This window comes from Podarcis filfolensis (genome assembly GCF_964270895.1).
Source record: "Podarcis filfolensis genome assembly, chromosome: 13".
In the NCBI taxonomy this organism is placed as follows: Eukaryota; Metazoa; Chordata; class Lepidosauria; order Squamata; family Lacertidae; genus Podarcis; species Podarcis filfolensis.
Window position 1 is genome coordinate 32,176,242 of NC_139615.1, and position 12,393 is coordinate 32,188,634.

General features: G+C 43.9%; 1 protein-coding gene, 1 long non-coding RNA gene and 1 pseudogene across 7 annotated transcripts in view; 2 read left to right on the forward strand and 1 right to left on the reverse strand.

The window, feature by feature from the left end:
• Positions 1 to 307: 307 nt before the first annotated feature.
• LOC310748082 (serine/threonine-protein phosphatase 6 catalytic subunit-like) lies at positions 308 to 1,490 on the forward strand (annotated as a pseudogene). Its single transcript has one exon. The product of its transcript is annotated as a serine/threonine-protein phosphatase 6 catalytic subunit-like (transcript).
• Positions 1,491 to 1,515: 25 nt separating this feature from the next.
• Positions 1,516 to 6,038, reverse strand: LOC310748193. The gene is made up of 3 exons (XR_014541184.1): positions 5,955 to 6,038; positions 3,783 to 3,959; positions 1,516 to 3,198 (listed from the first exon to the last, which is right to left on the reverse strand). It is a non-coding gene; the product is annotated as an uncharacterized lncRNA (long non-coding RNA).
• Positions 6,039 to 6,748: 710 nt separating this feature from the next.
• NFE2L1 (NFE2 like bZIP transcription factor 1) overlaps positions 6,749 to 12,393 on the forward strand; it is a 35,806-nt gene continuing 30,161 nt past the window's right edge. For 2 of the 5 annotated variants that reach the window (XM_083582844.1, XM_083582849.1), the window contains exon 1: positions 6,749 to 7,223. The gene's annotated coding sequence lies outside the window, so the exon portion shown is untranslated. Of the gene's footprint in view, positions 7,224 to 7,338; positions 7,612 to 8,011; positions 8,168 to 12,393 lie in introns of those variants that run through there. The other 3 variants (XM_083582845.1, XM_083582850.1, XM_083582847.1) reach the window with 3 other exon arrangements.

The window sequence follows — 12,393 nt, forward strand, 5'->3', positions numbered from 1 at the left end:
TGGAGCTGACCAGCATTAACTGATCTTCACAGAATTGTCCTGTTTATGCTACAGTGGTACCTTGGTTCTCAAATTTAATCTGTTTGATTCCCAAAATGGTTTGAAAACCAAGGCACAGCTTCAGATTGGCTGCAAGAGCTTCCTGCACTCAATTGGAAGTCGCAGAAGCCATGTTGGATGTTCGGCTTCTGTAAAACATTCACAAACTGGAACACTCAAGCGCTTGTGTGACTACGTCTGTGACCTTCTTCTAGAACGGGGTGGCCAAATTCCAAGACACTGTGATCTACTCACAGGCGCGGGAAGGGGGCCAGCGATCGACCAAAACCTCGCAGGGATCGACTAGTAGATCGCGATCGACCTGTTGGACATCCCTGTTCTAGAAGAATCTAATGTGCAGCCAGTTTCTACACCAGTTACAGTCTGTGGCGACATACATGGACAGTTTTATGATTTATGTGAATTATTCAGAACTGGAGGTCAGGTTCCTGACACAAACTATATATATTTATGGGTGACTTTGTAGACAGAGGCTATTATAGCCTTGAGACGTTTGCCTATCTTCTTGCCCTGAAAGCAAAATGGCCTGATTGCATCACACTTTTATGTAGGAATCATGAGAGCAGACAGGTAACTCAAGTGTATGGGTTTTATGACGAATGCCAAACCAAATATGGCAACACTAATGCCTGGAGATATTGCATCAAAAGTTTTTGACATGTTCGCAGTAGCAGTGTAACTAGATGAGCAAATCTTCTGTGTACATGAGGGTTTATCTCCAGACATAAAAACACTGGACCAGATTCAGACTATCCCACACAAAGGAGTTTTTTGTGACCTTGTTTGGTCTGATCCAGAAGATGTGGACACCTGGGCCATAAGTCCCCGAGGAGCAGGCTGGCTGTTTGGGGCAAAAGTCACAAATGAGTTTGTCCATATCAACAACTTAAAGCTCATCTGCTGAGCCCACCAGCTGGTGCATGAAGGTTATAAATTCATGTTTGGTGAGAAGTTGGTCACAGCTATCGCTGTGGAAATATTGCCTCAAGCATGGCATTTGAAGGTGCAGATACAAGGGAACCAAAGCTCAGAACGTGTGCTTCCGCCAAGAACAACCACACCGTATTTCCTCTGAGATGTGGCTCCCATACCCTTTTCTTTTGTGACGTACCTTTTTAGCACTTTGCTGCTGAAATGCTGCCTCTTGCCTTTTGTATTTTTTAATTATCTAAATGTGTTGTATATGGTCAATAGGGACGCATCTTTCAATCTCTTTCTCTGTCTCTCCTCTTATCGCTACCCTACCTGTCTTGCCAGCTTTTGAAATGTCTCTGAACACCTACCTAGCTGTTTTGTAATACTTGTGATTTGTTTATTTTTAGTTCAGTTCTTTTTTTAAATAGGGACACTGCATTTCCCCTTTAAAGAAATAAATCCAAACAGCAAAACATCAGAACTAGTTGTATCTTCCTTCATTCAAGGGGTTGATTTTGGGGAGGCTGTTTTTTTTTTTTTTTAATAAGCTGTTAAAAAATTCCAGCAGCAAAGTTGTATTTGGTGTGCATAATGGGACTGTCCAAGCCCTGCTAGTGAGCACATTGCCAAGATGTAAAAAAAAGGTCCTGGTTTATATTTTGTTTTAATTCAGCATAAATACATGGTTTTAATGGCTGCCTCTGATCTCCCGCCACCCGTTGCTTTTATTATCTGTTTTATTTTTTTAAGATTTAAACTAAAATGCAAAACCTTGTACAGGTATTTGGATTTGTACGTTGAAATAACGGTTCTGATTTTTCTCGGATACCTTGTCTTTTTAATAAAGTCATATCCTGAACTCAAGTCTCTAGGTTAAGCATTCAAAATAAAACCCTGCATTGTTGATGTGGGAAAGATAATAATTCAGGATGGCTGCTCAAGGTTTCCAATGGAAGCTATTAAATCTGTGAGGAGGTAGAAGCAAAGGGGGCAAGCTGTATCTCAACAAGTTGTCCCATCTGAGTTTCTCCCCATTCCTCCAGTACCTGCAAGAGAGTTGACTTGAGAAGGGGATGTTCACTAATATACCTGTTCACAACTCATCAGGTAGAAGCCAGTAACCCTGCACTGGGGACCATGCTCTGGATGTTTCAAGTGCTGCAAGGCTTTGCCCTCTGGTCTACCAGAACTACCCTGTTTAGTTCCCAGAATATTAGCTTCTCGAGAGCTGGCAATCCTGCACTTGCTTCCTACTCCACTACAGTGAAGCATGGGAGGGAGTAGGCTAGACCAGAACCTTTCTCCCTGCAGTTACTGGGAGTTTTTTTTACTTGCAGGTGGTATTTTATTGGTGTGGGTGCATTAAAATACTGCACCCTTGCAGCTTTGAAGTGCTACACTGCACTCTAATTATACAACATGCATTGACCAGGCTGCATTCTCACAGTGCACCTGTTTTCATGTGACTAATATCAGCTTTCATTTGTTCCTGCTTGGCTTTGTTTTGTGAGCCTCTTCATTGCTCATGTACCGTCTCTGACCTGTCAGCCTGCCAAGCATTATCTAACATCTCTGTCCTTTTGAAACACGGAATGGTGTAATCTTAATTACTATTTATCATCGCTCAGATGATTGTGAACTTTGTACCCGTTCTCCTCTGGCCTAGCTCTGGCTGACACACCTTGGTACTGCGAGGCCTTGAAAATCCGCCCCAGAGTTGGTATCTCCACCCTCCACAAGAGAACTGTGAAGCCATTCATGCATGGTAGACAAGCAAGCTGAAATAGAACATCTTTCCGTCCGACTCTCTATCTCTGGCTTTATGATTCGAACAGATCCTTAGGGAGTATTGTACAAGGCACCTCTCCTTTAATAGTCAAATTCAGGGCTTGATTTGAGGGGGGCTCAGCAGAACTCAAAGAATTATGCTCTGGGCATGTCAGAATCTTGACTAGAAATCCCTACACATTTAGCATCAGGAAAACATCTTACCTGAAAAGAGGGTCTGACTTCCAGACAGGTTAGAGGCTCCTCTCATTTCATAACCTAAACTTAGCACAGTTTATACTCCTTAAATCAACAAACATTGCATACTTGGCCATGAATTTTAAGGCTGCAGTCTCTTGCACTCTTACTTGGGAGGAGATTACATTGAGCAAACTTTGTTTTATTTACTTATTTTATTTTTCATCCTGCCTTCATCCAAGTTAAAGCCCCAGGTTTCTGAAAACAATAACTTTATTAATGATTTTTCAGACTGTAACAATGGAATCATAACACAGAATTGGTAGAGTACATATTGTCAAATATCTGAACAACAACAACAGAATTATTCACTCATCATTGCACGTCTTCATGTGTCTATTGTAATAAACTGCAGGGAATATTCAGGCCACACCCAAATGCATAGCTCCTCCACAAATTAATCTGGGACAATCTGGCCTGCATTTGCTCTCTATTCCAGTTTTGAGAAGTTAAGAATGATATCCAAACAGCCTCTAACTGGTCATTTTTAGCATACTTAATCAGCTCCCAATTTATGTTAAACATTCAAGTAATGCCATTTCCCGAACATTATCCAGTCAGCCCTTTTTCAGTTTTTGTAAGGATATGTTTGTACTGTTTCAACTACAAAAATAGAATAATAGAAAGATCATATACCTAAAAATAGAGAGTAATCGGCAATATCCCTCATCCACTAGCTCATAGCCATCTTATCCTAACAGGTTTCTCCATCAGGAGTGTCCAGAACAAGTGATATTTTTATAGGATTTTATGCCCAATGTGTTATGTACTGAAGTTCTCACCGTGGGCCAGCAGGGGGATACTGTAGATAGTTTTCACTCAGGTCCACATATGCAAATAAGGGATTGAAAGTGACGTTCAGTGATTGGATAGTTACAGAATGGTTGGTTACTGTTGCGTTGTAGTGGAGCTCTATATAAGCAGGCTGGCTGAACCCTTCAGTTCAGTTCTGTTCTGGCCTGTGAATAAACAAGAGCTGTTTGAAGAATCGCTGTTTTGTCTGATATGTTCACCCACAAATTAACACAATGCAAAAGCCATTACAAAAACCAATCGCTTGCAAAGTCATGTCTTAATGCTTGTGCTTGTTTTGCTAGCTACTTTCATTGCATAACCTATTGGTATGCCATTCCATTATACTTCCTCCTTCCCCAGATTTCCAGTTCTTCTCAACCACCTGCTTTACAAATTTTCCAGTGACTAGCTAACTCCAAATGAACAGCTGTGAGCAAAAGAATTATTTGGTCTTGGTGAACTTATATTGGTGTCATCTGGCTGCACTATTGCCAGTAGGTCCAGGGCCAGGTCAGGTGGGATTGATTGCCCTTTAATGTCTGGGATTTTGTAAATATCACTTCCCAAAAACCTTGAACATATACTATCACATATGGCCCATATGCACAGGTTTTGAGTTGTGCAAGGCAAGAGCTCTCCCTCACATTTTTTTTTCAAAAGTAGGTTATCTTTCCCAAACTGCGTAACCCCTCACCCCAGCTCATCTGACCTTCAGTATTCATACGTGGGCAGTGATGCCAACTAATATAGAGAATGATGAAAGATGAGATAACATACGTAATCTTAAACTTTTATTTTCCTTATTTGAGCGATGCATATCATACCCCTCAATAAAATTCTTGACAGGTATTTTGGAGTGCTTTGGGACTAGCTTGACAAGTAAAACACACTTTTTCTGTACTGTATATTAATTACTGCTATTCAGATTGACTATAGTGTTTCTAAACTGTTGTGACATATTTGACACCTAGCTAAATAAGAAAACAAGGGCACTATATTTGAGTTATGCTGGCTGCATGGTCTTAGGAAGTGGCTAAGTGCTGTTAGCGCTCCTTTGCCAGTCCAGATGGAATTACACCTCCAGCATGACACATAAGCTGATGGAACTCAGCTGGTATGTTGGCAGAGATACTGCGCTGGCAAAGTGACACTGGTAGATAGGACAGGTGCGGTGGGGAAAGCAGAATGGGTTGGAAACATGGGTGTGCCCTGAGCAGGGCATAGTTACACCTCTTCATTTCCAAGACATGCCCATTTGACAGTGGAACATTATGCCAGGTCTGAGGTTGGTGCAAGTAATTTTGTCTCCCATAGACACTAACAGGGAGGGGGAAATTACATAAAAAAATAGCAGCCCTCCCACCTCCTTCCCCACCCACCTCCGAATGATAACAGCATACAGGAGTCAGCAAACCTTTTCAGCAGGGGGCCAGTCCACTGTCCCTCAGACCTTGTGGGGGGCCGGACTATATTTTTTGGGGGGAATGAATGAATTCCTATGCCCCACAAATAACCCAGAGATGCATTTTAAATAAAAGGACACATTCTACTCATGTAAAAGCACGCTGATTCCCGGACCGTCCGTGGGCCGGATTTAGAAGGCAATTGGGCCAGATCTGGCCCCCGGGCCTTAGTTTGCCTACCTATGGCATAGGATATGCCTTCCACTGGCATATCTGTAGCATGGTGTGAGTAGAGGACTGTTTTGCTTGGGTGCAATCCTATACTCACCTAGGAGTAAGCCCAGCTGAACTCAATGAGACTTCAGAATCCCTATGTATAGGATTGCAGTTTAAAATGTGTTTTTAGTGGTAATTTCATCCTTGGTTGGGTGAACAACAACATTTTAACAGAAGGATTTGCTTGTGCAGAGGGGGGAGGGCGCAGATTATAATAGTTTTAAAGCTTAACATGTAAGCATTGTGTGATCTTGTTTTGAGATTCCAAGGTGTTTGAGAGGCTGTTCATGATCAATAAACAAATTTGTGTTTTTGAGTATTGTTTTAATGAAAGATAGGTAAATAATTGTGACATAACTCAACACCCTAAGTTTTTGATTTAACTATTTGGCTTTTGAAACTTCCAGGTTCTGGTAGGTAAAATTCAAAATTGTGACATTTTGAAAATAGGCGTTTTGAAACAGAGTCCAGTATACTTACACAAATTCTCACATTTTGGCTCTAAAGCCTTTCTGTTACTTGATATCATTTTCAGTGTCATACCATATCGTGTTTGGAATACAGTGGTACCTCAGGTTAAGCACTTAATTCGTTCCGGAGGTCCGTTCTTAACCTGAAACTGTTCTTAACCTGAAGCACCACTTTAGCTAATGAGGCCTCCTGCTGCCGCCGCACCACCGGAGCACGATTTCTGTTCTCATCCTGAAGCAAAGTTCTTAACCTGAAGCACTATTTCTGGGTTAGCGGAGTATTAACCTGAAGTGTATGTAACCTGAAGTGTATGTAACTCGAGGTACCACTGTATCTGCAAGTTTAAATTATTGAGTGAATTTAAAGTTTTATTGGGTACGAGGAAACCGTGTACATTGTCAAATGTGTTTCCCAAATCCCTCTATTTTATCCTTCTCTAAACTGTAAATTACAAAAATGAAATTCACAAACTGAATGCTACATAAATTGTACAATTTTTTTTGAAGGATTGGAGAAAAGATTTTTCATTATTCCAATTTTAAAATCCAAAAGCTCCTTTCAGATTTGAGTTCAACACTGGCGAAGTGCGAATTTAAAGTTTGGCAGCTGCCATTCACACAGGTTCCCTCCGCGGCCTCTGAGGTTTCGTCCTTGGTTGCCCGTAGCAACCCACCTAAGATGTCGCTCCCTCTTAAGGTGAGACGCAGGCCGCTATGAATGTACGGAGATTACGTATTGGGGTGGGAGGGGGAAGAGCTTAAGGACCCGTTGCGGATGGCAACACCGTCCAAAGACAATGGGAACGACCGTAGTAGCTATTCGATCGGCGGTTGGTTGCTACCTCCGTCGCTCAAACCACATAGCGCGGGGGAGCCTCGCGAGCGTTTAACGGATTGGCGAATTTGTGATGTCAGTCGGCGCTCAGTCCGGCCGGCCCACTACTATAGCGATTGGGACTTTCCCCTTATCAGAGTCTTTTCTTTTTTTTTAATACCATCCTCATCTACCGTTCCCCCCCCCCGAGCGCGCTCCGATTGGCCGTTATGATGTCACTCGCTGGAAGGTTCGGAGCTGTGAGGCCCTGCTTGTCCTCTGATTGGGCAAACGACCTGTCGCTCGCTTCCGTCTTAGAGGAGGATTGGACGAGGCAGCGCGGCGGGCGGGGAGAAGAGTGGTGGTAGACGGGTGCTGCTGTTTGGGGCTCGGGACCGGCTCCGGGGCAAGGCCCGCCTGAAGGCAGCGGCGGGTGCTGAAACAACGGGAGCTGGGGAAGAGAAGGTATGAAACGAAGTGGGGCGGGGAGGAGGATAGGGCTATATGAGGGGAAGGGGGTGGAGTTAAACAAAGCAGGGGGAAGACTAAAAGGGGAGGGGAGGAAAGCATAAAGCGGAGGTGGGGGGGGGGGCGGCGAGGAGAAACTGAGAGAGCAATGGGGTCCGCGGTAGAGAAGAGGGACCTCTAACTGGGTCGCTGGTGGAGAGCGAATTTGGGGGAGGGGGCTAAAGAAACGGTGGCCTTGAATAGGCCAGGTGGGAAAGAAGCGGGTAGGAGAAACGTGGGCTGGGCGAGCAGCGGCGAGAGCACGAGAAGGCGGCGGGGAAGACCGAGAGGAGCAGAAAGCTGAGGAGAAAGGAGCCGCGTGTGGTGGGCTGGAGGCTGCGGAAGGGTAGGGGCCAAACTGAGGCCAGCCCCTTGCAAGCGGCGGCTGGTGGGCTGATGGAAGTGTGGGGGAAGGGCCTGAAAGCTGTGGCGTGGGGGGGGGGGAGGTTTGAGTACGGTGTATCGGGGGACTCGAGAGCTAAAGGGCACCACGTGGGCTAGAGGAGGAAAGGAAAGGGGTTGGTGGGCTTGGGCTGTGTGTGTGTGGGGGGGGGGGGGTTAAACGTTAAAAGTTGGCCTGGAGAAGTGAGGGCGGGGGAAACTCCCTTTTCTGGTTTCCCCGGTGTTGTTGGGAAACGAAGCAACCTGAAGCAGGGACTTCAGAAAGGATGGTGCAGGTGGATGTGGGAGGGGTTACTCCACAATTCGGGGGGGGGGTAGTTCGGGAGCGGAGGGTCAGAATGGACGAAGGATTCTTGGAGTGGAGCGCGACTTTCGTTGTAGGTTTGGGTTGTAAGCCACATTCGGTACAGCAGGGTAGAGTGGTGGTATGCAAATTTTAAAAATCGAAAGAGCCTGTGAATTATAAGGGCTGTTTGGTGCCGTTCTGAAGAACAGTATAGGTATGCTTTATTATGCAACAGTGATTTGGGGGAAATGTTGCCCTACCTTACAAGGTTGTTGTAAGAACTTGTGTAGTGTTCGAAACTCCCATTGTTCTAGGCGCATTTTGCTAATTTCATTAGCTCGAGCAGTTTCTGAGCTCTGGGTGCAGTACTGTGCCTAAGATTTCAGATTAAACTGTAGAGTGGGAGGAAAGGAGGATCTTTTTCTGCCTCCCCACTTCCAGCTACTCTCTGAAGACTGGAGAAGAGACCCTCTTAAGAATATTGGGGGGTGGGCAGGGGAAGGACTAGACCGTGTGAAAAATGAACATAATACTTTAGCTGCAGTTCATTCTTTTTCAGCTTTGTATCCTTCTTATTAAAAAATTGTGCCTAGACATTCCATTGTTGCATCCATAACCTAGGTTCAAAGTGCCATTTAGCTTCTAGCTTTCATATCTCAGTTTCTAACATTGCTACTGTGATAAAGTATGTCAGCATTCCCCAATTTGGTCCCCTCCATATGTTTTTGACTGCAGCTCCCATCTTCCCTGATCACTGACCATGTTTTCTGGAACTGATTGATGTGGGCACCCAGAAAGAGCACTGTAGGAAAGCTAAGTAGTATCTATTTACAGGGTTCCCATAGGCACCTGGTTGTCTGCAGTGAGAACAGGATGTGGGACTTGACTGGCCTTTGATCTGATTCAGCTGAGCTCTTGTATTCTTAAATGGATGCATGGTGAAATGTATATGGGGCTGTAAGCATCAGTGTACTTCACTATCTATTGAGTATAGTTCTGTTTCCCAGTAGAGTGCTAGGAGCCTGGAGGAAGATGGTAGTGGGTGTGGTATAGTTATGGTCAAGATGACCAAGAGCATAATGGGTAGTTTGGAGACTAGCAGATTATTGAGTGGGGGAAAGAGGTGATTAGAGCAGTGTTTTTCAACCACTGTTCCGCGGCACACTAGTGTGCCGCAAGATGTTGCCTGGTGTGCCGTGGGAAAAATTGAAAAATTCGAAAGATTTTTTTTTTAAAAGTCAAATTTTCGCTCACTAGGTGGGCGCCGGACTGTGTCCTGGGTATGGGGGGGGGGTTTGACCCCACCCTCGGCCAGCAGGGGCGCCGATTGGCGCTCCTCAGGGGGACACCCTCCACTTTTCTGATGTCCGGGCTGTGATTGGTCCAGACTCCAGCCTGGACCTATCATAGTAGGACATCATCTTCCGACTTCCCGCAGTCGCATCTTCCGACTTCCTTCCCGCCCGAGCACAGTGTAAGCAGAGTGAAGGAAAGAAATCCAGATGTGATTGTTACGCATTGTTTTTTACACCGTGAGGCCCTCGTAGCCAAGACTTTACATGACTTTACAGGAGCAGGAGGAACTAACTGAACTGAGACAAAATCGTGGTTTCAAGCTAAGATTTGCTGATCTACCTTTGGACAGTTTTTGGTTGGATACTGCCAAGGAGTTCCCCCTTCTGGCAAACAAAGCTATTTTGACATTGCTCCCATTTTCCACTACATATCTGTGTGAGATGAGCTTTTCAAGCATGATTGCTATAAAAACTAAATACAGAGAGAGACTGAGAGCTGTTGATGAAGAGCTACGTGTGTGTCTTTCTTCGATTCCAGCCAAAATATCAGCTTTGTGTTCAGCCAAACAGGCCCAGGTTGCGCACTGAATAAAGTATTTTATAATTTTTCATATTTCTGTTTACTTACTATTTCATAATAAAGTAATTATAAAATACTTTTTGTGTTTATTTGATTCCTATTCAAGAGAATTACTTTATATATAGTCAATATAGGCACAGAGTTAAATTTTTTAACATTTTCTAATGGTGGTGTGCCTCGTGATTTTTTTCATGAAACAAGTGTGCCTTTACCCAAAAAAGGTTGAAAAACACTGGATTAGAAAACCTTTGGATAGTATACAACTTTATTTATTTCATAAAATTTATACACTGTTTGATTGTAAACAAACAAACAAACCTCAAATTAGACCCTCTTAAAAATGATTAATTATGAAAAGTTCTTGCGTTCTGATCCCATGTTTGCAATCTTCAGAAAATGAATTGAAATCCCCATTTCAAAGAAGGTCTTTTAGGTTTTGTACACCATGTTTTAACTGGTGTTTTTTTTGACTGTAGACGAATTCTGGAGGCTGAAGTCTTGTGCATATTTACCTGGAAGAAAGCCTCATTGAATGTAGTGAGACTCATCCTTAAGTAGACATGGATTGGATTGTGCTCTAAATTGTGATAATGAATAATAATAATGATAATAATAATTTATTTGTACCCCACCCATCAGGCTGGGCTTCCCCAGCCACTCCGGGCAGCTTCCAGCAAAGATTAAAAGTACATTAAAATGTCACACATTAAAAACTTCCCTGAACAGGGCTGCCTTCAGATGTCTACTATGTGATCCAGGGGGTGCAACTTTTGAGTGGGCTATTAGGTAACTGGAACAAGAAAGTAATACTTTCTAGAAGGAGGAGATAGCAGGGAAATTAATGGCAAGGAACTGTTTTATGCGTGGCTAAGAGTGTGTGAACACCAAGTAGGGTAGATTGATTTAAATCAGGAAGAATAAAAGACAAATTTAAAATACTGATTTTAAATTGTTTCCCATTGATTCTACGAATTATTTCTAAAACTATGGTGTAAGACACCAATAAACTACCAATACGGTATGTTATTTACACGGTTTAATTCTTTCAACCAGGCTTTACACCTCTTTGTCATGTTGTATGTACATTTTGTATGCTCTCCTTTCTTACCAGTACAAAAAATGTCTTTAAAATATTCCCGTATGGGGCCTGTCATAATCAGGTTTCATGATTGTTTGGAGGTTAATAAGCATTTCTTCTCAGAAGTAAGTCCCATGGAGCTCAGTGAGACTTACTCCTAGAAAGAGAGTATAGAATTGGAACCTTAGCACGAGAATATTGGAACATGCAGACTGGACAGTTTGTCTTCTCTTCTTCCCAATGTTCTTCTCTGCTTCACCCCGCCTTTGTCCATCCCACCCTCACAAATACCGTATTTTTCGCTCGATAACACGCACCTGACCATAACACGCACATAGTTTTTAGAGGAGGAAAACAAGAAAAAAAAATTCTGAATGAAACAGTGGATGTATCATTTTTGTGCTTCATGCTGCGGCCACAGACATGTGATTTGACGGTGAGTTTGGGGTAGCCCAATGCAAAGATCCTGAGGATCCATGTGGATCCATGCTTTGTAACCACGTTTTTGCACCATTGCAGCCCCAGGCAACAGTGGGTGCGTGATTTTTTTGGTGCAGGCTGTAGCCATGGACATGCTATGTGATCTGATGGTGAATTTGGGGTGACCCAATGCAAAGATCCTGAGGATCCATGTGGATCCATGCTTTGTAACCACGTTTTTGCACCATTGCAGCCCCAGGCAACAGTGGGTGCGTGATTTTTTTGGTGCAGGCTGTAGCCATGGACATGCTATGTGATCTGATGGTGAATTTGGGGTGACCCAATGCAAAGATCCTGAGGATCCATGTGGATCCGTGCTTTGTAACCATGTTTTTGCACCATTGCAGCCCCAGGCAACAGTGGGTGCGTGATTTTTTTGGTGCAGGCTGTAGCCATGGACATGCTATGTGATCTGATGGTGAATTTGGGGTGACCCAATGCAAAGATCCTGAGGATCCATGTGGATCCATGCTTTGTAACCACGTTTTTGCACCATTGCAGCCCCAGGAAACAGTGGGTGCATGATTTTTTTGGTGCAGGCTGTAGCCATGGACATGCTATGTGATCTGATGGTGAATTTGGGGTGACCCAATGCAAAGATCCTGAGAATCCCTGTGGATCCATGCTTTGTAACCACGTTTTTGCACCATTGCAGCCCCAGGCAACAGTGGGTGCGTGATTTTTTTGGTGCAGGCTATAGCCATGGACATGCTATGTGATCTGATGGTGAATTTGGGGTGACCCAATGCAAAGATCCTGAGGATCCATGTGGATCCATGCTTTGTAACCATGTTTTTGCACCATTGCAGCCCCAGGCAACAGTGGGTGCGTGATTTTTTTGGTGCAGGCTGTAGCCATGGACATGCTATGTGATCTGATGGTGAATTTGGGGTGACCCAATGCAAAGATCCTGAGAATCCCTGTGGATCCATGCTTTGTAACCACGTTTTTGCACCATTGCAGCCCCAGGCAACAGTGGGTGCGTGATTTTTTTGGTGCAGGCTGTA